This window comes from Ascaphus truei, chromosome 8 (genome assembly GCF_040206685.1).
Source record: "Ascaphus truei isolate aAscTru1 chromosome 8, aAscTru1.hap1, whole genome shotgun sequence".
Classification (NCBI taxonomy): domain Eukaryota; kingdom Metazoa; phylum Chordata; class Amphibia; order Anura; family Ascaphidae; genus Ascaphus; species Ascaphus truei.
Window position 1 is genome coordinate 56377143 of NC_134490.1, and position 24159 is coordinate 56401301.

The 24159-nt window shown below is 43.8% G+C and overlaps 1 long non-coding RNA gene across 2 annotated transcripts; it reads left to right on the plus strand.

Annotated features, from left to right (window-relative positions):
- The first annotated feature begins 17562 nt into the window (after positions 1 to 17562).
- LOC142500950 (uncharacterized) lies at positions 17563 to 23921 on the plus strand. Of its 2 annotated transcripts, none has more exons than XR_012803368.1 (3): positions 17563 to 17679; positions 20378 to 20511; positions 23101 to 23921. It is a non-coding gene; the product is annotated as an uncharacterized LOC142500950 (long non-coding RNA). The 2 variants fall into 2 exon arrangements; XR_012803369.1 differs by having other exon boundaries at positions 17571 to 17679; positions 20370 to 20511.
- Positions 23922 to 24159: the final 238 nt, after the last annotated feature.

A 24159-nucleotide genomic window follows, 5' to 3' on the forward strand; every position in this document is an offset into this window, starting at 1 on the left:
TCTCTCTCTCTCCCCCACACTCTCTCTCCCCCACACTCTCTCTCCCTCTCTCCCCCACACTCTCTCTCCCTCTCTCCCCCACACTCTCTCTCCTCTCTCCCCCACACTCTCTCCCCCACACTCTCTCTCTCCCCCACACTCTCTCTCCCTCTCCCCCACACTCTCTCTCTCCCCCCCACTCTCTCTCTCTCTCCCCCACACTCTCTCTCTCTCCCCCACACTCTCTCTCTCTCTCCCCCACACTCTCTCTCCCTCTCCTCCACACTCTCTCTCCCTCTCTCCCCCACACTCTCTCTCCCTCTCTCCCCCACACTCTCTCTCCCTCTCTCCCCCACACTCTCTCTCCCTCTCTCCCCCACACTGCTCTCTCCCTCTCTCCCCAACACTCTCTCTCCCTCTCCCCAACACTCTCTCTCCCTCTGCCCCACACGCTCTCTCCCTCTTCCCCACACTCTCTCTCTCTCTCTCTCCCCCACACTCTCTCTCTCTCTCCCCCACACTCTCTCTCTCTGTCACTCCCACACTCTCTCTCTCTGTCACTCACACTCTGGATCTCTTATTTACCCTATATATCTTAACTGCCCTATACTACACCGAAATCTTAACTACCCTATACTGCTTTCTTCCAGATCTGGCTCAAGCTTCACACGGAAGACATCGGAACCCCCCCTAACCCAGAAGACAGGTAATGAACACCTCCCCAATGTATAACATTGCGGGAATGAGCGTACCTGGACATTGAGGGACTGCGGATCAGGTAAGATCCCAGGTGGGATTGCTGCTTTAGATATTGTGAAGCGGGGACATCCAGACATTGGTTAAGGGGTTCAGGAAACTAGTCATTCACGCCTGGCTTTTATTTCTAGATCCGACATTTACACACACACATGTAACAAGGACTAATTGTAGTATAATGTAATACAATAAATACATTTATGTCAAAAACGAATGTTGTTCTGACTAGGAATTTATTAAATGTATTTTATTTATATATTTTATTTTAAAGCGGGGTTGGGGGCGGGACTAGGGGCGGGGTTGGGGGCGGGACTAGGTGGCGAGTAGATTTTTGGGTTGGGCGAGTAGATTTTTGGGTGATTTGTCGAACACTGAATATATATATATATACACACACACACACACACACACACACACACCCATATACAAGTATGTATAGATCCAGAATTGGATACGGTGACACGTCTAATTTTTTCAGAGATCCTAACCAGCTGCAAGTGCTTCTCCATTCTATTTTTTATGGTGTGGGCTACACTAATTTTTGCCTTTTTCCCTCCCCTTCCCGTTTGTTTTTACTTTGCGCCTAGGTCATCTACGCCATTCCTTCAATCTCGACTGTGGTGGGGTCATGGACCTAAATGGCAGCATTGTAAACAGGGAAATGTAGTCACCGGTAGCACCTCCTCCAGTTCTTTATATTGTGTCACTGTTCACAAATATATTGTGTTGATAATACAATTTTGATTGTGCTTATTGTTCTTTTTCAATATATATATATATATATATATAAATGTAAATACAACTGTATGCTCATCTGCATGTCTTAGGCAGGTCTGCAACCCCACCATTCACCATTAATCACCCAGCACACAGCACTTCCACTGCAGCAAGGGATTCTGGGAAATGACATGCAAATGAGCACACAGTGCCAATTTTTGCTTCAAAAATAATTTTTAACATGGTTCCCTATATATACAGTGGTCGACAAATCACCAAAAAATCTACTCGCCGAACAAAAAAATCTACATATATATATAAATATATAAAGTTCTTCAGTATTAGGTGATACCTTTTTTTATTTGGACTAACAATTTATGTCATAGGACAAGTTTTCGAGAGTTTTCCTCTCCCTCAGTTCAGCAATACTGATATACAAAGGTTTGATATAACTTAGACAGGGCTTGGAAAAGAAAAAAAAGGAAGAATGTAGAACAGAGAGATGTATATGAGGTGGGGTGGGGAAAGCACTGGAAGGGTGTTAAAACAGAGATAAGGAAGGTGAGAATTGGGGATGGGGGGCTGTACATCCACAGCAGCACCGAGGGGGAAGAGGATGCTGGGGGGCAACCACCAAACCTCAAACAGAAATTAGTCAACAGAAAACTTCGCAACGAACTTAAAGACACTGATAATGGCACAAAACCATGCAACAACACATGTTGCAAACTCTGCAAATATATGCCAAGATCCCACAGCCAGTCACAACCATGGAACATTAAATGTTAAAGGATCACACTGCTGCGCATCCAGGAATGTAGTGTACAGTATATGATTCACTGCAACAAATATGACCAAGGATGCTATATTGGGAAACCAGCCAAAAACTTCAAGGAAGAATGAATATGCACAGACACTCTATACTACACCACGAAGAAGGAAGATACTGCTCACCTGTGAGACATCATTTCTCACTACAAGATCATTCCACAAATGATTTAAAAATCAAAATCCTCAATGGAATGTTCAAACGCACCCAAGAACAGAAAACATTTGAGCTCAGAATGATAAGACTCTTTGACAACAAAACAAGCGGACTTAATGCAGACATGGGGTTTCTCACACACAATCATAATTTGTTGTAATGGTCCTCCCTGACATTGTGCCATCCTATACCTTCCCCCCCACCCTCCCCCCAGCATCCTCTTCCCCCTCTGTGCTGCTGTGGATGTACAGCCCCCCATCCCCAATTCTCACCTTCCTTATTTCTGTTTTAACACCCTTCCAGTGCCTCTCTGTTCTTTATGCTTCCTTTTTTTTTTCCAATCCCAAGTCATAGATTCCTTTGTATATCAGTATCGCTGACCTGAGGAAGAGAGGAAAACTCTCGAAAGCTTGTCCTATGACATAAATTGTTAGTCCAAATAAATAAAGCTATCACCTAATACTGAAATACTCATTTATTCTGCGATATCGCAACTGGACTAACATGGCTATTTCCGTTATATATATATTTATATATATAGTATAATTTACATGTGTGCGACTATCCGATAGGCTTCAGTCACAGATGAATTCCAAGATATATATGTGTGTGTGTGTATATATATATATATATATATATATATATACAGTGTTCGACAAACCTATACATTTGCTCGCCCCGGGCGAGTGGATTTAACCCCCGGGCGAGTAAATATTGGCCCAAGCAGCACACGTTTGGTACTAGGTGGCGAGTAGATTTTTTTGTGTGGCGAGTAGATTTTTTGGTGATTTGTCAACCACTGTATATATATATATATATATATATATATATATATATATATATATATATATATATATATATATATATATATATATATATTATATATAAATGAATAGACGATACCGTTCTGTGGCTACCGAAATGCTTTCGCGATACACTGATCTCTTCTTCCTCCGGCGGTGTTACAATGGATAAAGCAAGAGAGGTTTTTACTTAAAAACAGTGCATCTTGGAATTTATCTGTGACTAAAGCCTATCGGATAGTCGCACACATGTAAATTATACTATATATATATATTTACACAGATGTGTGTATGTGTTATGGGATATGGAACATCACAGTGCAACACCATTCTATAGTTGTGTTACAATGTGTTGTGTTGTGCACAGTACAGCATCAGCACTATCAATGAGTTTCAGAATCATGTGTTCTTAGGAATGTTCATAAAACCTGATAACCTTCCCTTTGCATGAGAGAAAATGTCAGTGGCCATTTTATACACACACACAAAATTAAACATTTCACTAGATATGTCTAGGGAAATCACCACAGAAAGCATAAAAATAATTGTTTAAAGGCAAGATTAACAATAAAAGTTGTGATCACCCATTTCTTCTTTAACTTTTTACATTGCAGGCCACTTTGCGCTTTAATCCAGGTGTGGCCAGCCACAGTCCTGATTGAGCCACCTGTGCTGAAGCAGGGATATCCTGAAAACCTGACCTGTTGGTGGCCCTTGAGGACTGGAGTTGGCCACACCTGGATTAAATGAACCATTTTGGTATCAAATGGGACTGCAATGCATTTTGCGGGCAGCAAAGCAGTTGAAAGAAATGCAATAAGCTGAATATGGAACCGAATCTTTCCATAAATTTTTCGCATTATAATCTCCAAAAAAGGGTACATTCTTTGCAGTTCACATACAAAACACAGCCCTTCGTTGAAAAGGCACAAGAATAAATACAGAGATGCAGTAATGCGTAGGTTACGTGTGTATGGATCAGTGTCATGGTGAAAACAAAAGGCTTTTAGAGATAACAGGTTACGGGGCTGAGCACATACATTTACATTCATAAATACAAGGGGGAAATAAGACGTTGTGCTGTTAATGGAAGTGGGATGTATAAAACATTTTCATCCTGCATAACAGTAGCAGCGTTTACTGCGAGGCTGTTATTATGCTGTTTCCGTGGAAACGCCTGTCATCATTAATGAATACGTAATGACAGAGCCTTCCCTACGAGCAAAGCGGTTAGCGCTGCATCCCGGGTAGACGCATGCGCAAGCTCTTCGTGCACTTTATCAAATGTTGCTAATGCCACCTTTTTTGGTGTGGCTAAAAACGTTCACTTCGATCCCAAAAGTTTGCTGCGAGTTCGCTTAACGCGCGAAGGCTCAAAGAAAAGAAAAGAAAACATTGCGAGCCGAGATTCTGCCACTTTACAAAAGTAGCATATTTTTAACAATTTTGGTCATTTTGCATGAACTTTTGGCATCAAATGTTCGATTAAAAATGTTAATTTTTTTTTTAACTGGGAAAGTTTGAAGTACGCAGCAGAGGAGAGACCCTCACGGTCTCTAATCCCAGGGACTGCAAACCAATGGTTTCACACTGAGCAAATCCAATGAATCTTTAGCAAATAAAATGGGAAGTGAATACGGGCTTTATCCTCTGCTTTGCCGCCATTATATTTTATCTTTCTACCTTTAATAAATTCCCGTTAAAGGCTAAAAAGTCAACCTACTGTCTTTGTACGTTCTTCCAACCTACCAATTAGATTGTAAGCTCTTCGGAGCAGGGACTCCTCTTCCGAAATGTTACTTTTATGTCTGAACACTTTATTCCCATGATCTGTTATTTGTATTATTTGTTATTTATATGTTTGTCACGTGTATTACTGCTGTGAAGCGCTATGTACATTAATGGTGCTATATAAATAAAGACATACATACATACATATGCATATTTATTGTCAGAACATTTTTGATGAAGTTCCATGGTACATTCCTCTTTATTTTTCCACGATAAATATACAGTATATTTCAGACTTTTGAACTGAAATAGGGGTGCTGGTGATTATCCTGCCGGATTGGTACCCTCCTTATCAGTGCTGGGGAATAAAATACTATGACAAAAGGGACAAAAGGGAACATGCGGGCACACTGAAGAACAACAAAAATGATTTATCAGCCGGTGCTCCAATCCACAAGGGCATCCTACGGTCCCAAAGATCAGCAATGAAGGTGAAAGTATGATGGGCACACGGAATTGCTAATAATCGTTCATTTACTGAGCCAAGAACTCCAACATTCCGGCTGTGTAGAATCACATGCAGCCTTTATCAAGCTGAGGGCAAATACTATGTAAAGAAAAAAGAGCGACGAGCTCAGTGAGACATCTCTATGCCCCGCGGCCTCTCCCAGCAAACACAAAGATGCTTCTTTATTAACACGGGTGATGAAATCATCAAGTTTATTTATCTTGTTCTTGTTTTTTAAGGCAGATAACAAATTGAGGCGAATACGGCAACATTTTGTAGTACAGCTTGAGTGGAAGAAAATACTTGTCTGCATTCAGTGATCATAGTTCTTTTCCCCCAAAACAATACACCACAAAGTGTTTTTGACCTGGCTTCCTATCAGGGCTAAAAGCTCTTTAAACCAGCAGATAATAAAGCCAGGAGCCATTGCTACAGTAATGCTGTGAAGATTTATTGCTAGCGTGATCAAGGGGAAGCACAATGCCATACCCCTCACTTTAACAGTAGCCCATCTAAACACAAGTGTCCTTTTGTCCTGCTTTAATATACAGTATCTTGACAAGACATCTTTCTTGGTTACCATGGAAGCAGGAAAGGCAGCATTAAGCAGGGTTAACAGAATTGCAATCAATATGAATCAGTGCATGGCCCATCATCCGCAGGGATGTGTGGGAATAAATCAAATTCTATTTGCCTAAAGGTTTGCTATGCGCAGTCTGCGGCAAAATAATCGGGAGGTTGTTGAATGCTATTCGAAGCTTCGTTTCTTTATTTGTTGTACAGTATGTTAAATATAGGGGAAAGGTGTTTGTTAGAATTTAAGAGAACCCAAACTTGAATGTGTGTCTTTGCAAGATCACGTGAAATACAAAAAAATCTGGATTTTAAGGACAATTCTTGGACATTTGTCAAGATACAGAGAGAGAACAAAAAGGTGAGTTAATTACCCACCATGTGGTAAGGCCAGCCTCAGGTTTGCGGGCAGAAGGCGGCACGATGGCAGTAGGGCCCCCACTTTAAAGAAGTTAATGGGACTTACCTTAACGAACGGCCCTCCTCCAGCAGCATCATGACGTCACATCGGCATGTGACGTCACGTTGACATGACAATGTGTCGTCATATGATGTCGCGGCATCGTTTGTCATCAGTCACCATGGAAACACGACACTACAGGAGGCAGCCCACTCCGCAAAAGGTAAGACCCCTCTCACTAACGCGCACATACACAGAGACACACACAGACACACCTCTCTGCCAGTCTGGCGGCCCCGCGCTTCTTCCTCTCCCTCCTCCTGTTAGCGCCGGAATCCAACCTCCACCCGAGGGGAGAGCTGGAGGAGGAGGGGGCCCCATGCTTCCTCCTCCAGCTTACCCCTCCGGTCGGCTGGACGTTTGAACTCGGCACTGACAGGAGGAGAGAGAGGAGGGAGCACGATGTCCCCAAAGTTTCAGGGCCCAAGGCCGTGCCAGCACTCCAAATTGGAGCCAAAAGTGGGTATTTAACACACTTTTTGTTCTCATTCTGTATCTTCACAAAGTGCCAACATTTTTGTGATTCATACCTTTTTGGGGTGATTACCAATAACTTTAACGTACATAGTGATTATAAAATGATTAGGAATATCGCAGGAATATACAGTATTTCGGTAGCAATTTGTTTCCGGAAGTGCAATTACGTGCGATCTGCAAAACTTGTACGGATATGAGGCAAACTCACCCGATTTTTCCAACCTGTTTAGTAAGATGCAATTTTGCAGATCGCCCAAGACAGCAGGGAAAGAAATCTCGACTTCCTCGACGTATCGAACGAGGCCTTTTGATATAGAGAAGAGGCGAGATACCTTTTAGCACACGGCAGATACCTGGGAAATTTGCTATTGTAAATCATTTGAATACATTTTACATATGTAAATTAGCATATTTCTCAGTTATCGTTTTTCTTATTAATTCCTTTTTAACCAAAGTGGTCCTCCTGCCCTTTGGCTTAAAGGGATGTAACTCATTCTTATAAAGTGAGGTGGGTTCGTAGTGTTGGAGTGGGGTAGGGAGAGGTTGATGCCCAGGGAGGGAGGTGTGGGGTAAGCGCCTTAGTAGCTTCTATGGCATGCAAGGGGTAGTGGCGAGATGTCTGGGTCTGCCCAGTATTGAGTAAACCAGCTAAAAATAGTATGTGATCAAGGTAGTCAACCATGCAATTTCTTCTCTGCAAGATAGGCAATATCAAAACCTATGGAATAGGCCAAATAGAGAGCAAATTAGGTTTAGATTCAAAGGTTTATTTCATTCATACCCTTGATCTCAATTCACAATGTCATACAGCAGGGGTTCTCAACTCCAGTCCTCAAGATCGCCCAACAGGGCAGGTTTTGAGGATATCCCAGCTTCAGCACAGGTGGCTCAATCAGTGGCTCAGTCGGTTGCGGGGGCGATCAGGTGGATGGACTCATCTGCTCGCAATCTTCAGGATTCCAGCGCAACGTTTGCTGGCAACTCTGCTGAGTGGGCGCGGGACAAATGGCGACACCAAATGGGTGATTGACAGCCCTGCTTTAAGGGCTGCTATCATGGGGCTAAATTAGCTTTGGTATACAGTCACCATGAGATATATTCCCAGCTATCGCCGCAGAGTTTAGAAAAGTCAGAACAGGTTCTCAGATATCACATAACGTGTGACCACACTCCATATACGTAACACAAAGTCACAGTAGGGCAACAGCACACTCAAATTGGATACTCAAAATTACTTGCAAAATATATTGCCTTTAATTTCAACGGTCTGACAAAAGGACATGTGAGCCTGAAATTTCTTTTTTTTTTATGTTTGCCTACTTCTTTAAAATTAAAGGCAACACATTTGCACCGAAAGTGTTAAGCTTTAGGAATCTATATATATTGTGACAGAGTCACTATCTCTGTCTGCTGGAGTAGTGTATAGTATGTGTGCTTTCCAGCATGCAGGCAGTTAAATTCCTCCTGCAGAGGCTAGCTGCAGGTGCAACCAATTAAGCCAGAACTCCTGAATGTACAGGAGGTATAAAAGGCAGGAAGCTGTCAGAGACAGAGGGATTGACTTTCCCCAACCAGGGGTAGAGAGACTTCTCCACAGCCAGGAGGATACTGGTTGGTCAGGTTCCCAGGCCTGCAGGGATGCAGGGTCCTTGGCGCATCTGGGAATCACACCCAGGAAACTGAAATGCCACAGGCATGAACAAACTGCTGGACACAGCCTTGCTCAATGGAATCGGCGTTCCAGGCCTAAGGAGGAAGCGGAGCTCTGATGCGACCAGAGGTATTGCCTGGACTCGCATGGGACAGTGTTCCCCATCTAACAGATAAGGACTTTGATATTATTCCCTGATATTATGTCTCTAAACATGAGAGTATGTTTTGGGCTGGTAACTGGCTTAGCTTGCCAGCCAGGTAGATAGGGCCTGTGTGGTCTAGTAAGTTACTCCAAGGGGAGTAGGGTTTTAATTGATGGTTTGTGTTTTTCCTTAAATTGACAGTGCTTATTATTCTGTTGTGTCCTTGGAGAATAAACCACTGGAGTTAAAGCCTAACCCATTGTTTGTCCTCTTACTGACCACTGCCATGAGGCCGTCCTGTCACATATATATATATATATATATATATATATATATATATATATATAACAAACAGAAAATAATTAACAGCGCCCCTATTAGCGCACACCTGTATCCTTGCAAACCAAATCCCACTCTGCAGAATGATGTACCCAGCACAGATGTCTAACAATATATAATATAGTGGCAGGAAACTAAGTGAATTGTAAGTTACAAAAATGAAAAATAAAAATGAAAATATATAAAAAATTGCTATAATAAAAAAATATATAAAAAAATGTCGGTTGGCAACAAAAACAATATATAAGAAAAATATAACTATAAAAATTGTGTAAGTCTCTTATTCAATGTTGACAATAAGAATATAGATTGTCCATACAAATCCTTTAAAAATGAAATTGCAGTCCTGGGCAGCTTAAATCTTGGGCTCACCAACCTCCCAACGATACCTAAGAGAAAAAAAGAAAAGAAAAAGCGCCCGATCCTTGTGTAAAATCAGATAATAAAGGGTTTTAATTTGCCATGAACAGACGATTGCCAACTCACACTTTATCAAATAAAATCAAGCAATTTATGGGACAAGCCCCTGATGAAATCCGCTGAGACGGATGAAACGCGTAGGGTCACGTGGTACAGGAAACTACGGTGGCCAAACAGCTCAAGCTCCAGAGCACAGACGTCAGTTCTTGCATCCTGCTACTCGATCGGTGGAAGATTGAATACTGCCAGAAACACCTACTATCCCTGCAGAGGTGAAGGAGAAAGGTTGTACCGGCAGCATATCCCACAGCAGAGCTGGTTCACAGCAGATATATTTGTATGCAGATGGATGACCTCTGAAACTTGGACGTCGGCGTGGTGCATGGGCTTGTCCCATAAATTGCTTGATTTTATTTGACAAAGTGTGAGTTGGCAATCGTCTGTTCATGGCAAATTAAAACCCTTTATTATCTGATTTTACACAAGGATCGGGCACTTTTTCTTTTCTTTTTTTCTCTTATATATATATATATATTTATATCAAAACAAAAGACAGCACAGCCTTCATAGCGTAACTCAGTATTACCATTTAATAAAAATCAGGATAAAAACAGGACACTCACAAGGATGGACAGAACTTGCGCGTAAGACTGAAAATGTATCAAGGTTCATCTGGGTGGTAACAGGAACTCATCCAATATCCCTCTGATGGAATGAGTATACGTTTGTATAGTTGATATTAATTTATATTCTGTTTTCTTATATTTTGACTATAGCAGTGTTTATAAAGATATAACTCTAATTAATGTTTCTTTTGGAATTTATGATTAACAGCAGGAAGAAAATAAAGACACCCAATAGTGCAATATTGTCTGGTTCAACAAATAGAGTATTGATGAGGACTCTATAGATTTTTCACTCACATATTAGACGTGATGATCAGGCAGTGTGTTGTTATAGGTTACTGTTACGCCGGTGCTGCCCGCAGACCAGACCCGTCCCCTGTGCTGAGGTGGGACGTAGGGATACACGCACCCGCAGCAAAGGGAGCGTGTCCGGAGTGTGGTGTTATTGTTGCCAGGCCAGGTATAGTAGTGAAGACAATACTTGCCGGTACTGGTAGTAGAGAAGGAGTGGTTATTGCCGTTGCCAAGATCAGGGATGCCAGAAGTCACGAAGTCCAAGAAGAGCCAAAGTCGAGAGCCAGAGGGGGTAGTCGTCCAATCCGCGTTAATACCTGAGGAGTCACTGAGAGAATAGTCAAATGCTTCCATACAGAACTATGTCGAGCGACGAGTGATGGGAAGCACAGGCATAATAAAGCTGGGCAGGCCAATGGGAAAAGGGGGCAGGCCTGGAGGACTGCAAGGAGTCCTCCCTGATAGGAGAGAGGTGTTACAGCCCAGCTGAGTGTAATCATTGATTTGCATTGAACTGTGTGATTCTTGGGGGCGACGCCTCACTGCAGAAGCAGAGGTTGAAAGTGCTCTGTTAGGCGTGTGCTCTGTAAGCTGAGAATGCATGCACATAACGTCTGAGGCTGGCGTGCGTGTAGGAGGGCGTGAACGCGCCCGGCGCTGAGCAGAGGAATCGCCGAGGGGAGTGACCCCACGACGGCGGCAGGGGCGAGGAGCCGTGGAGGCTGGTAAGGCAGGCTTGTTTTGTGTGTGCAGGGGCTCCCTGCGGAGAGGGAGTGCTTTGTGTGGGAAGCGAGGAGAACGCCGATTCCTGACAGTACCCCCCTCTTCAGGAACGGCCTCAGGACGGTCCAAGAACAGTTTCTCTGGAAACTTTTTCCTGAAGGACTTAAGAAGGGCCGGGGCATGAATGTCCTTTGAAGGTACCCAGGATCTCTCTTCAGGGCTAAAGCCCTTCCACTGCACCAAGAACTGGAGCTGACCCCTGGATAGGCGAGAATCCAAAAGAGAGTGAACTTCGTATTCCTCGTTATTTTGTACAGTAATGGGGTCCGGTTTACGAGTCTGATCCAGAAAGAATTGACTGGAGATAAATGGTTTTAAGAGGGACACATGGAAGACATTGGGAATCTTCATACTGGGTGGTAGTTGGAGCCGGAATGCCACAGGATTGATTTGTTCACAAATAGGGAAGGGACCCAGGAACTTAGGTGCCAGTTTAGGAGATGGTACCTTGAGGTGGATATTACTAGAGGAGAGCCATACCAAATCCCCTGGTTTGTAACTGGGCGCCGAACGACGACGACGATCGGCCTGTAGTTTCGATCTGCGGGAGGAGTTGAGAAGGGTAGACTGAATCCTGGACCATGTGGTTTGGAGGGAAGAAATGCGTTCATCTACGGCTGGTACTCCAGAAGGAATGTTGGGGATGGGAAGACAGGGAGGGTGGAACCCATAATTTATAAAGAAGGGAGACTCCCAGGTAGACTCGTTTTTTGCAGAATTGACGGCATATTCTGCCCAAGAGAGGAGTTGAGCCCAATCATCCTGGAAATCGGATATAAAACATCTCAGGTACTTCTCCAGGGATTGATTGATTCTCTCCATTTGTCCATTGGACTGAGGATGATAGGCGAAAGAGAAGGAAGAAGAGATGCCCAATCTCTTCGTGAAAGCTCTCCAAAATTTGGATACGAACTGAGAACCTCTGTCAGAAACAATGGACGAAGGGATCCCATGAATCCGGAAAATCTGCTCCGTAAAGATATCAGCAAGGGCGGGGGAGGTGGGTAATCCTTTAAGTGGAATAAAATGGGACATCTTCGAGAACCTGTCCACGATCACCAAGATAGTGTTCATTCCTCTGGACTTGGGCAACTCCACGATGAAGTCCATAGAAATGTGGGACCAGGGGCAGTCGGGAACTGGAAGGGGTAACAGAAAACCCTGAGGCTTTTGACGGAGAGTCTTGCTTTGAGCGCACGTGGGACATGCGCGGGTAAACTCCAGAATATCTTGAGACATCCTTGGCCACCAGAAATTCCGACGAATGAGATCAGTAGTCTTCTTAAAACCTGGATGACCTGAAGATTTAGAGGAGTGACCCCAAGACAGGACCTCTGGAACAAATTTGGATGGTACAAAGAGTTTGTTGTCGGGAACGACCAAGTCCTTGGGAATGCGTCTCTGGGAGTGCAAAATCTTGTCAAGATTCTTGAAAGTAGACGTGGCGAGAATCCTCTCATGTGGAAGGATAGTCTCCAACGATTCCTCTGGCCTCTCTTCAGAAGAATGTATTCGGGAGAGTGCGTCTGCCTTTACGTTCTTGGTCCCGGGGATATAGGACAGGTGAAAATCGAATGGAGAAAAAAAAAGAGCCCAACGAGCCTGTCGTGGACCAAGGCGTCGAGCGTTCTCTATGTAAAGAAGGTTCTTGTGGTCCGTGAGAATAGTAAACGGCTCTTTCGACCCCTCCAGCAGGTGTCTCCACTCTTGAAGAGCCATCTTCACAGCCAGAAGTTCCCTGTTACCCACATAGTTCTTCTCGGCAGACGAGAATTTCTTGGAAAAATATGCACAGGGATGTAACTTATCTTGGGATGTGGGTCTCTGAGACAGAACGGCACCAGCGCCGCAATCAGAAGCGTCGACCTCCAGGACGAAGGGAAGTTCAATTTCGGGATGACGGAGAATAGGTGCGGATATAAAGGCTTTCTTGAGTGTCTCGAAGGCGGAGATGGCCTCGGATGACCACGCAGAAGGATCAGCTCCTTTTTTGGTGAGCGCAGTAAGGGGTGCCACAATGGTGGAAAAACTCCGTATAAAGTTACAATAATAATTAGCGAAGCCTAAAAAACGTTGTATGGCCTTGAGAGAATTGGGTCTTGGCCATTCAGTGACCGCTTGAAGTTTACCGGAGTCCATCATAAACCCCTCATCGGAAATGATATATCCCAGGAACGGAGTAGAGGTCATATGAAAGGTGCACTTCTCCAGTTTGGCGTACAAATGGTGTTCACGGAGACGGGAAAGGACTTAGGAGGTGTGGCGTATATGGTCCTGGAGATCTTTGGAAAAAATCAGGATATCATCCAAGTATACTCTAACAAAAATATTGAGTACCTTACGAAAGACTTGGTTGATGAAATCCTGGAAGACAGCGGGAGCATTACATAAGCCGAAAGGCATTACCAGATATTCGTAGTGTCCACTACGCGTGTTGAAGGCCGTCTTCCATTCATCCCCCTTCCTGATGCGCACCAGGTTATAGGCACCACGTAGATCCAACTTGGAAAAAATCTTGGCCCCCTGTAATTTATCGAACAGTTCGGTAATAAGGGGAAGGGGGTAACGATTTTTAATAGTGATGTGGTTTAAACCCCTGTAGTCGATGCAAGGCCTCAACGACCCGTCCTTTTTCTTGATGAAGTAAAACCCAGCCCCTGCTGGGGAATTGGAGTGACGAATAAAGCCTTTCTTGAGATTCTCCTGGATATATTCATCCATAGCGTGAGATTCTGGTAACGACAAGGGGTAGGTCTTGGACTTGGGTAGGGAGTAACCAGGAAATAGATCAATTGGACAATCGTAAGTCCTGTGTGGCGGCAAGTGGTCTGACTGTACCTTATTGAAAACGTCCCGGAATTGTGGTAAACAGAAGGTAGAATAACTTCGGGAACAGAGGTATTGGCCAGCAGTTGACGAGTCTCGCCTGACCTTGGCCTCCAGGAAATGGGAGCAGAGGAAGTCCAGTCAATGAGAGGATTGTTAAGCTGTAGCCAAGGAAGACCAAGGGTGATGGGTATCCCAGGAGCATGAATGGCATCGAGAACTAAGGTCTCCTTGTGTAGATGTGAAGACAGAAGCAAGGGAGCCGTCTCTAAGGAGATGTGGGCCGGGGTAAGAGGACGTCCATCGATACCGACGAGTGCGATGGGAACCTTCTTCCTTACTAGTGGTATGCGGTTAACCCTGGCAAATTCTAGATCCACGAAGTTTCCTCCAGCTCCTGAGTCAATGAAAGTGGCGGTAGAAGTCTTGAACTTATCGCCTGAAAGGAAGACTGGAAATGTAAGTTTCTTAGGGAGTTCACCTTTAAGAAGGGGACATGGAGACATTACACCTAGAGAGAGCCCCTCTGTACACTGGGTGTTCCCATTTCCCGGACACAATGGACACTCCCGAACCCGATGTTCCATGGATCCGCAGTAGAAACACAATCCCCCGGCGTGACGGAACTGCCGTATCGGTGTGCGGATGCGTTGTACCCCCAATTGCATTGGCTCTGGCAACTCCAGTGCAAGACGAAGAGGTGTGGTAGCACTTGAGGGAGCAGGAGTGCTGCTGAGAGTACTGGAGAATTGAACTTGAAAGTTATGAAAGCGAGCGCGCTGACGCTCTGAGCGGCGTACCTGGATGCGTTGATCCACTCGGTCGGCCAAATCAATCAGGACCTCCAGTTTGATCCGACCTGGATTGGCGAGAGAGTTCATCCTTGATGGGATCTGCCAGGCCTTGCCAGAATACGGAGACGAGAGCTTCTTGTCCCCAGTTAGTCTCGGCTGCTAGAGTCCGGAATTCCAGAGCATACTGTGTCACCGTTCGCCGTCCCTGCGTGATCTGGAGGAGAGAAACAGATGCCATCTCCCGACGAGCGGGGGAATCGAATACCCATTGAAACTCGGCCTTAAATGCTGGTTAATATTGGGTAAGGTCAGAACGTCGCTCCCAAACCGGAGAAGCCCAAGCCAGGGCGCTGCCAGTGAGGAGGTTATAAATGTAGGCTACCTTCTTGCGATCAGTATTGTAGAGATGGGGGGCCATTTCAAACTGCACCTCACACTGGTTTAGGAAACCCCTACAATCTTGCTGTTCACCTGCATAAGGCTTGGGAGGAGGAATCCTTACATCTGAGCTGCTAACTGCGCTTGCGGAGTGGGGGCTTACATCTGGCGGGGTCGCGGTCGGTACCCTGTCTGAGAGTACTGCGACCTGGCGTATAAGTGCCACAATTTGATCCGCCATGGCCTGGTTTAGCTGAAGCAGATTAGAGAGAAACTGCTGTAGTTCGGTCTGGTCTGCGTCTTGTGGGCTCGACATAATGTTACGCCGGTGCTGCCCGCAGACCAGACCCGTCCCCTGTGCTGAGGTGGGACGTAGGGATACACGCACCCGCAGCAAAGGGAGCGTGTCCAGAGTGTGGTGTTATTGTTGCCAGGCCAGGTATAGTAGTGAAGACAATACTTGCCGGTACCGGTAGTAGAGAAGGAGTGGTTATTGCCGTTGCCAAGATCAGGGATGCCAGAAGTCACGAAGTCCAAGTAGAGCCAAAGTCGAGAGCCAGAGGGGGTAGTCGTCCAATCCACGTCAATACCTGAGGAGTCACTGAGAGAATAGTCAAATGCTTCCATACAGAACTATGTCGAGCGACGAGTGATGGGAAGCACAGGCATAATAAAGCTGGGCAGGCCAATGGGAAAAGGGGGCAGGCCTGGAGGACTGCAAGGAGTCCTCCCTGATAGGAGAGAGGTGTTACAGCCCAGCTGAGTGTAATCATTGATTTGCATTGAACTGTGTGATGCTTGGGGGCGACGCCTCACTGCAGAAGCAGAGGTTGAAAGTGCTCTGTTAGGCGTGTGCTCTGTAAGCTGAGAATGCATGCACATAACGTCTGAGGCTGGCGTGCGTGTAGGAGGGCATGGACGCGCCCGGCACTGAGCAGAGGAATCGCCAAGGGGAGTGATCCCGCGACGGCGGCAGGGGCGAGGAGCCGTGGAGGCCGGTAAGGCAGGCTTGTTTTGTGTGTGCAGGGGCTCCCTGCGGAAAGGAAGTGCTTTGTGTGGGAAGCGAGGAGAACGCCGATTCCTGACAGTTACCAACTTTTCTCCAAACAGGTACTGCGTGTTTACACAGGTATTATCCCATGGGAAGGGAGGGAAAATCCACATATAGAAATGAATAGCAAAAATAGTATAATATTGCTTTTATTTTAAAAAACATAAAGTAATGCACTTACATAAGTGACTTTGTGGTGAGCATTTAAACCACCCTGGGTCAATTTGGACGAACAGCACTTTACACAGCAACAGCTTCTGCTTCACGGCCGATACAGCATCCACTGGGCTAGATAATGCAGTCCTCCGTTTTCAATGTCCCCAACAAAGTGTCCTTCAGCATTGCAAGACTCCACCCTACGCACGTTTCAACATATAAATCTTCCTCAGGGGATAATCTAATGATATCTGGTGTTCCCTCCCTTAAATAGCCCGTCGCCTCACTTCCTGCTTGCGACACGTGATCATCGTTTGCTGTTTGGATTGGGATTGAGTCCTGTTTCAGGAGCTGCACTTTCTAAGGATAGTATATATTTTATTTGTTTGTATTTTGTTAAAGTAGTGTTATTTGTGCTCAATTTTCTCTGTTAACTTTTGGAATTTATGCCAAGGTTAAAATATTAAAATACTTATAATTAGTTTTTCTATGTATGATTGATAACCATATAAAATAATAATAATACATAATTTTTAATTCTAGTTTATAATAAATATTTAATGGTTTATATCCATTCAAATAATAGTTATGTATGACATTTTTGATTACTGCTTTGGTTATTAGAACGTGAGTATATTGACTATATGAGTTATCTTGTTTAGATGTAATAATCATAACTAATTACGCATAATAATTTATTTTATATTTCATTTTTTTAAGACATAGTAGCCTTATGTCTCTCTCTGCAATTTTAGTGTTGTTTTTGTTGTTTCCCATGTATATATTTGTAGTTTGTCCCATGATCAGCAAACACTCTCATATACCCCAAAGGGTTAACATTAGAGTATTAATGTACTAATTGATTATGGACTATATAAGGGACATTTGACCTATTGTGTAGCCCCTGATGAAGTCGCCTATACCACTGCGATGAAACGGGTTAGGACTGTGCAAGGAGTCTGGGAGGAGGAAAGACTACTATACTGACGGAGCCTGTTTGATCGATGGAACTAGAGAACGCAGTACTAGTGTGCTGGGGGAAGGTAGAGTGAGCGCACAGATTTGGAGCACTGGTTGGATGTTCAAGTTATACGCGTCACACAACCCCCACCCTCCCTCACCACAAGGATCCAGCCTTCCGTCAGAGGGATATCGGATGAGTTCCTGTTACCACCCAGATGAACCTTGATACATTTTCAGTCTTATGCGCAAGTTCTGTCCATCCTTGTGAGTGTCCTGTTTTTATCCCGATTTTTATTAGATGGTAATACCGAGTTATGCTATGGAGGCTGCGCTGTCTTCTTTTGTTTTGAAGTGAATCGTGGGAGGTGGTTGATCCTGTTGACAGCTGCACAGCATCTCCAGCATTTAAAATGTTTCATTTTTGGCACTTTTTTGCTGTTGAATCATCCTTTTGTTTCTGTCATCCATTCCCCATTTCCCTTTCCCTTGTCATATATCCTTGTTTTTCATGGTTGTCTGTTTGTTTTATGTTGAGCTTCTCATGGGTTAAAAAAGCATTTAGCCATTGCTAACTCTCCATTAACTGTTACCCTCCCTATATATTGGCACTGTATATTTCCGATAGATAGATAGATAGATAGATAGATAGATCTGTACCATGTTAGCCGAGCTTAAGAATAAAAAAAGAATAGACGATACCGTTCTGTGGCTAATGAAATGCTTTTATTTGTGTGAGCTTTCGAGATACACTGATCTCTTCTTCCGGCGATGTTACAATGGATCCATTGTAACATCGCCGGAAGAAGAGATCAGTGTATCTCGAAAGCTCACACAAATAAAAGCATTTCATTAGCCACAGAACGGTATAGTCTATTCGTTTTTGGATTATATATGTGTGTGTATGTATGTATATGTATGTATATGTATGTATATGTATGTATGTATGTATGTATGTATATATATATATATATATGTATGTATATATATATACATACAGTATATATATATATATATATATATGTGTGTGTGTATACAGTATGTATGTGTGTATATGTATGTATGTATGTACATGTACACAAAAAAAGCCTGCAACAGACCATGAATAAGAAGTGCTAAAACCAGTAAAGTAAAGTGTAAATAATTAACACTACTGACGGTTCTAGGGAAGATTAATATGTGAAAACAGAAACAAAGAGAAAAAAGATCCCAAAATAGCACTCTAGCGTACAAAAGTATAAAAAATTATTAGATACATAAAACATATACAAAGGATCCACAGTGTCCCCAGGACTGTCTAATCTTAGAACACTGATAACAAACTAAGCTACGCACTGGAAACAGCAATATAAAGTCAGTACTGGTAAATAGTAAATTAAAGCCATTGTATGACTAAGGTGAATAAACCATGAGAAAGCTGAGTGTGAACAAACAGAAATACCCCAAAAATTAGTACATATGCAGAACCTGTAGTGTGGAGGCAAAGAATTAGCCTCTAAACACTAGGACCGGACGGTCAAAACGTACTGAGTGTAACAACTCATAAATCAATGGCATGTTGGCATCATAGCAAAAGCATACATAAGTGGAATCATACACAGGTTGAAATACACACCCAGTGTAGCAGCAAAGCTATAGACAAAGGTCAACACACAGCCAAATTGTACTTAGCACAGGTCCAAGGAAAAACAAACAGGAAGCTGTATGTCTGCATGTGAAGGGAGTCTGTTCAGAGTAATCAGATCGCCGCAATGCGCGTGCTCCGTGAGCGATATAGGCGCCAAATTCATAACTGCAGCAGGAAAGAGTAGGACAGCCAGGGGCACCGCCGGATCCAAGACAAACAAAGGAGCCCCGACGCGCACGTTTCGCCACCTGCTTCATCCGGGGGTTTGACGTAATGGCTAATTAGAGCCTGATATGTAGTCAAAATTAATGTGACATGGACATGATCTAATGAGTGAGCCAGCCGGAGACACCACAGCTGATAGAATTGCGTCATGGCTCCTCCTTGATGTAACCGGAGCAGGTCTGAAATGAAGGCAGACATGAGTAATATAGGAAAGAAGTATCTGAAACACAAGAAAAGCGCAATTCTAACATGAAGAAATTTAACATGCTAGAAGAGCTATACATAAGAGCCAAAAAGACAAGAATTGAGAAAAAGATTGTCTAAATGTCTTAAAGGAGAGAATAAACTCCCTATAATAAAATGTTAAATATGCTCACAAAGGCTGAACAGACATGAAGACTCGTCAGAAAAACTAGTACTGCCCATACTAATATACATGCAGGTCAAATGTGGAAGAAAAAATGGACACATGATACAAAGGAAATTTATAACTTATATAAAAATAATTACAATAAACAATTAAAGAGAAATAAGTAAAATAAGAAATGGATTAAAAAGAAATAAAGAAGCAGGAGTGCATAAACAATGCATAATATTAACTCTAAATGCCCAAAAGAGATTAAATAAATAAAGTAAAAGATATAAAATAAAAGATACAATAAATCAAATTTAATCAGATATTATATATCAAATGAGTGCACTGGACCGTCATAGGAACATTGCAAACCCCATGTACTCATTCATACCTGAGGGTAGCAAGGTCCCCAATTTGACAATCCAGCGATACTCGCGTTGCAAGAATAAACGTTCCAGGTCGCCACCTCTAATGCCCAAAGACACCTGGTCGATGGCAAAGACCTTTAGTAAGCTAGCATCCGAATTATGTTTAGCCCTAAAGGGTCTTGCTACTGTAGTTAGTTTACGACCACACTGAGAGTCACGATCACTGTTTTTGATGTTACGTACGTGCTCTAACACGCGGAATCAACTCTCTCAACTCTCTCGTGGTCATACCAATGTAAACCATTGGGCATGAGCACATAAGATAGTATATTACTGACTTTGATTTACAATTCAATCTAGGTCTGATTTCAAACCTTGTAAGTCTTTTAGAATGAAAAAATTCCACACTGGCCTGCATATAAGGGCAAGCTGAACAGGAACGACATGGTGTAAAGCAGGCCTGCACAACTTGTCAAGTGAGAAGGGCCGAACTGCTCCATGGAATACAGATTCGGGCCGCACGGGTAAAATCATCGTCATCATCATCTCTCCCCCAGCACCTCTCATCATCATCCCCATATCTCCAGCACCCCTCAATCTCTCCCAGCACCCCTCATCATCCTCGTATCTGCCCCAGCAACCCTCATCCTGATATATATCTCCCCAGCACCCCTCATCAACATCCTCATATCTCCCCCAGCACCCCTCATCCTCATATCCCCCCCAGCACCCCTCATCTTCATATCTCCCCCAGCACTCCTCATCTTCATATATCTCCCCCTGCACCCCTCATTATCAATGTTTGTGACTCCCCATCTCTCACACCCCCATCTCTCCCCCTCACCCATACACAATACTCACCCTCCACATCACACACACAATACTCACCCTCCACATCACACACAATACTCACCCTCCACATCACATACAATACTCACCCTCCACATCACACACAATACCCCCCTGCAGACCACACACATTCCACCCCCCCTGCATCTCACACCCCACCTGCATCTCACATCACCCCGCTGCACCTCACATCACCCCCCTGCACCTCACATCACCCCCCTGCACCTCACATCGCTCCCCTGCAACTCATCCCCCTGCACCTCACCTCACCCCCCCCTGCACATCACCCCCCCCTGCACCTCCTCACCTCACATTACCCCCTGCCCCTCCCCTCACCCCCCTGCACCACAGATCACGGCAGAGAGCAGGCAGGACTGCGCACGCTCGCAAGCAGCGGGCACCGGAAGTGCCGCACTGCTAGAGCGTGCAGTCTTGATAGCGGGCTCGGCTGGCTCGCTCGGCTCGGGGGGGGAGGGCTCGCTCGGCTCGAGGGGGGGGGAGAGGGAGAGTGGACTCGGCGGAGAGGGAGAGTGGACTCAGGGGAGGGAGGAGGGGGAAAGTCGCCACCGCCACGGGCCGCACAGTGAGTGCTGGCGGACCACATGCGGCCCACGGGCCGCGGTTTGTGCAGGCCTGGTGTAAAGCCTTTTGTTATTTCCCTTGTGAGGAAGTTGGAGGATCTGCTGGGGATGTAGTGACTGCTAACCAATTTGTCACCCAAATTGGGTGCCCTACGGCTGACTAGATTAACTCTCTCACCTAAGACTTGTTGTAATTCTTGGTCAGAGGTGAGAGCATGCCAATCGGAAAAGTACCGCAACCACCTCGATATTGCATGCCTCCAGCGCCCATCCGGCACATCAAATTCAGGGTGTGCCGGTGGGCGAATTCCTGCGCCTTAAAAGAAACTGCTCTGATGAGCAGACTTTTCACATAAGAGCCAATGAGATGGCATCTCGTTTTCGAGATCAGGGTTACAGTAGATCTATTATCAGCAGGGGTAGATCTAAGACTATAACGAGATCTCGCACTTCACTTTTGACAGGTATGACAAAGGACAACAAGAACACTACAGATAAAACAATTCGTTTTATTGGGACATACGATCGTAACTGGCGGAAATATAGAGATGCAATCCAAAAACATCTGACCAAGAATTACAACAAGTCTTAGTGAGAGAGTTAATCTAGTTAGCCGTAGGGCACCCAATTTGGGTGACAAATTGGTTAGCAGTCACTACATCCCCAGCAGATCCTCCACCTTCCTCACAAGGGAAATAACAAAAGGCTTTACACCATGTCGTTCCTGTTCAGCCTGCCCTTATATGCAGGCCAGTGTGGAATTTTTTCATTCTAAAAGACTTACAAGGTTTGAAATCAGACCTAGATTGAATTGTAAATCAAAGTCAGTAATATACTATCTTATGTGCTCATGCCCAATGGTTTACATTGGTATGACCACGAGAGAGTTGAGTTTCCGCGTGTTAGAGCACGTACGTAACATCAAAAACAGTGATCGTGACTCTCAGTGTGGTCGTAAACTAACTACAGTAGCAAGACCCTTTAGGGCTAAACATAATTCGGATGCTAGCTTACTAAAGGTCTTTGCCATCAACCAGGTGTCTTTGGGCATTAGAGGTGGCGACCTGGAACGTTTATTCTTGCAACGCGAGTGTTGCTGGATTGTCAAATTGGGGACCTTGCTACCCTCAGGTATGAATGAGTACATGGGGTTTGCAATGTTCCTATGACGGTCCAGTGCACTCATTTGATATATAATATCTGATTAAATTTGATTTATTGTATCTTTTATTTTATATCTTTTACTTTATTTATTTCATCTCTTTTGGGCATTTAGAGTTCATATTATGCATTGTTTATGCACTCCTGCTTCTTCATTTCTTTTTAATCCATTTCTTATTTTACTTATTTCTCTTTAATTGTTTATTGTAATTATTTTTATATAAGTTATAAATTTCCTTTGTATCATGTGTCCTTTTTTTTCCACATTTGACCTGCATGTATATTAGTATGGGCAGTACTGTACTAGTTTTTCTGACGAGTCTTCATGTCTGTTCAGCCTTTGTGAGCATATTTGACATTTTATTATAGGGAGTTTATTCTCTCCTTTAAGACATTTAGATAATCTTTTTCTCAATTCTTGTCTTTTTGGCTCTTATGTATAGTTCTGTATGTATAGAATTGCGCTTTTCTTGTGTTTCAGATACTTCTTTCCTATATTACTCATGTCTGCCTTCATTTCAGACCTGCTCCGGTTACATCAAGGAGGAGCCATGACGCAATTCTATCAGCTGTGGTGTCTCCGGCTGGCTCACTCATTAGATCATGTCCATGTCACATTAATTTTGACTACATATCAGGCTCTAATTAGCCATTACGTCAAACCCCCGGACGAAGCAGGTGGCGAAACGTGCGCGTCGGGGCTCCTTTGTTTGTCTTGGATCCGGCGGTGCCCCTGGCTGTCCTACTCTTTCTTGCTGCAGTTATGAATTTAGCGCCTATATCGCTCACGGAGCACGCGCATTGCGGCGATCTGATTACTCTGAACAGACTCCCTTCACATGCAGACATACAGCTTCCTGTTTGTTTTTCCTTGGACCTGTGCTAAGTACAATTTGGCTGTGTGTTGACCTTTGTCTATAGCTTTGCTGCTACACTGGGTGTGTATTTCAACCTGTGTATGATTGCACTTATGTATGCTTTTGCTATGATGCCAACATGCCATTGATTTATGAGTTGTTACACTCAGTACTTTTTAACCGGCCGGTCCTAGTGTTTAGAGGCTAATTCTTTGCCTCTACACTACAGGTTCTGCTTATGTACTAATTTTTGGGGTATTTCTGTTTGTTCACACTCAGCTTTCTCATGGTTTATTCACCTTAGTCATACAATGGCTTTAATTTACTATTTACCAGTACTGACTTTATATTGCTGTTTCCAGTGCGTAGCTTAGTTTGTTATCAGTGTTCTAAGATTAGACAGTCCTGGGGACACTGTGGATCCTTTGTATATGTTTTATGTGTTTAATAAGTTTTGATACTTTTGTACGCTAGAGTGCTACTGTATTTTGGGATCTTTTTTCTCTTTGTTTCTGTATGTATGTATGTATGTATGTATGTATGTATGTATGTATATATATATATATATATATATATATATATATCTCTTAGATATGTTTCCGTACAAAGGTTCGGCTGTTATAAGGTTGCTAAGCAAAAATAAACAACTGGAATGCCTCCTCAAGGAGAACAAAGGATAATGTTCCTAGCACTCAGAGAAAATAACAGATATAGAATATGTCTT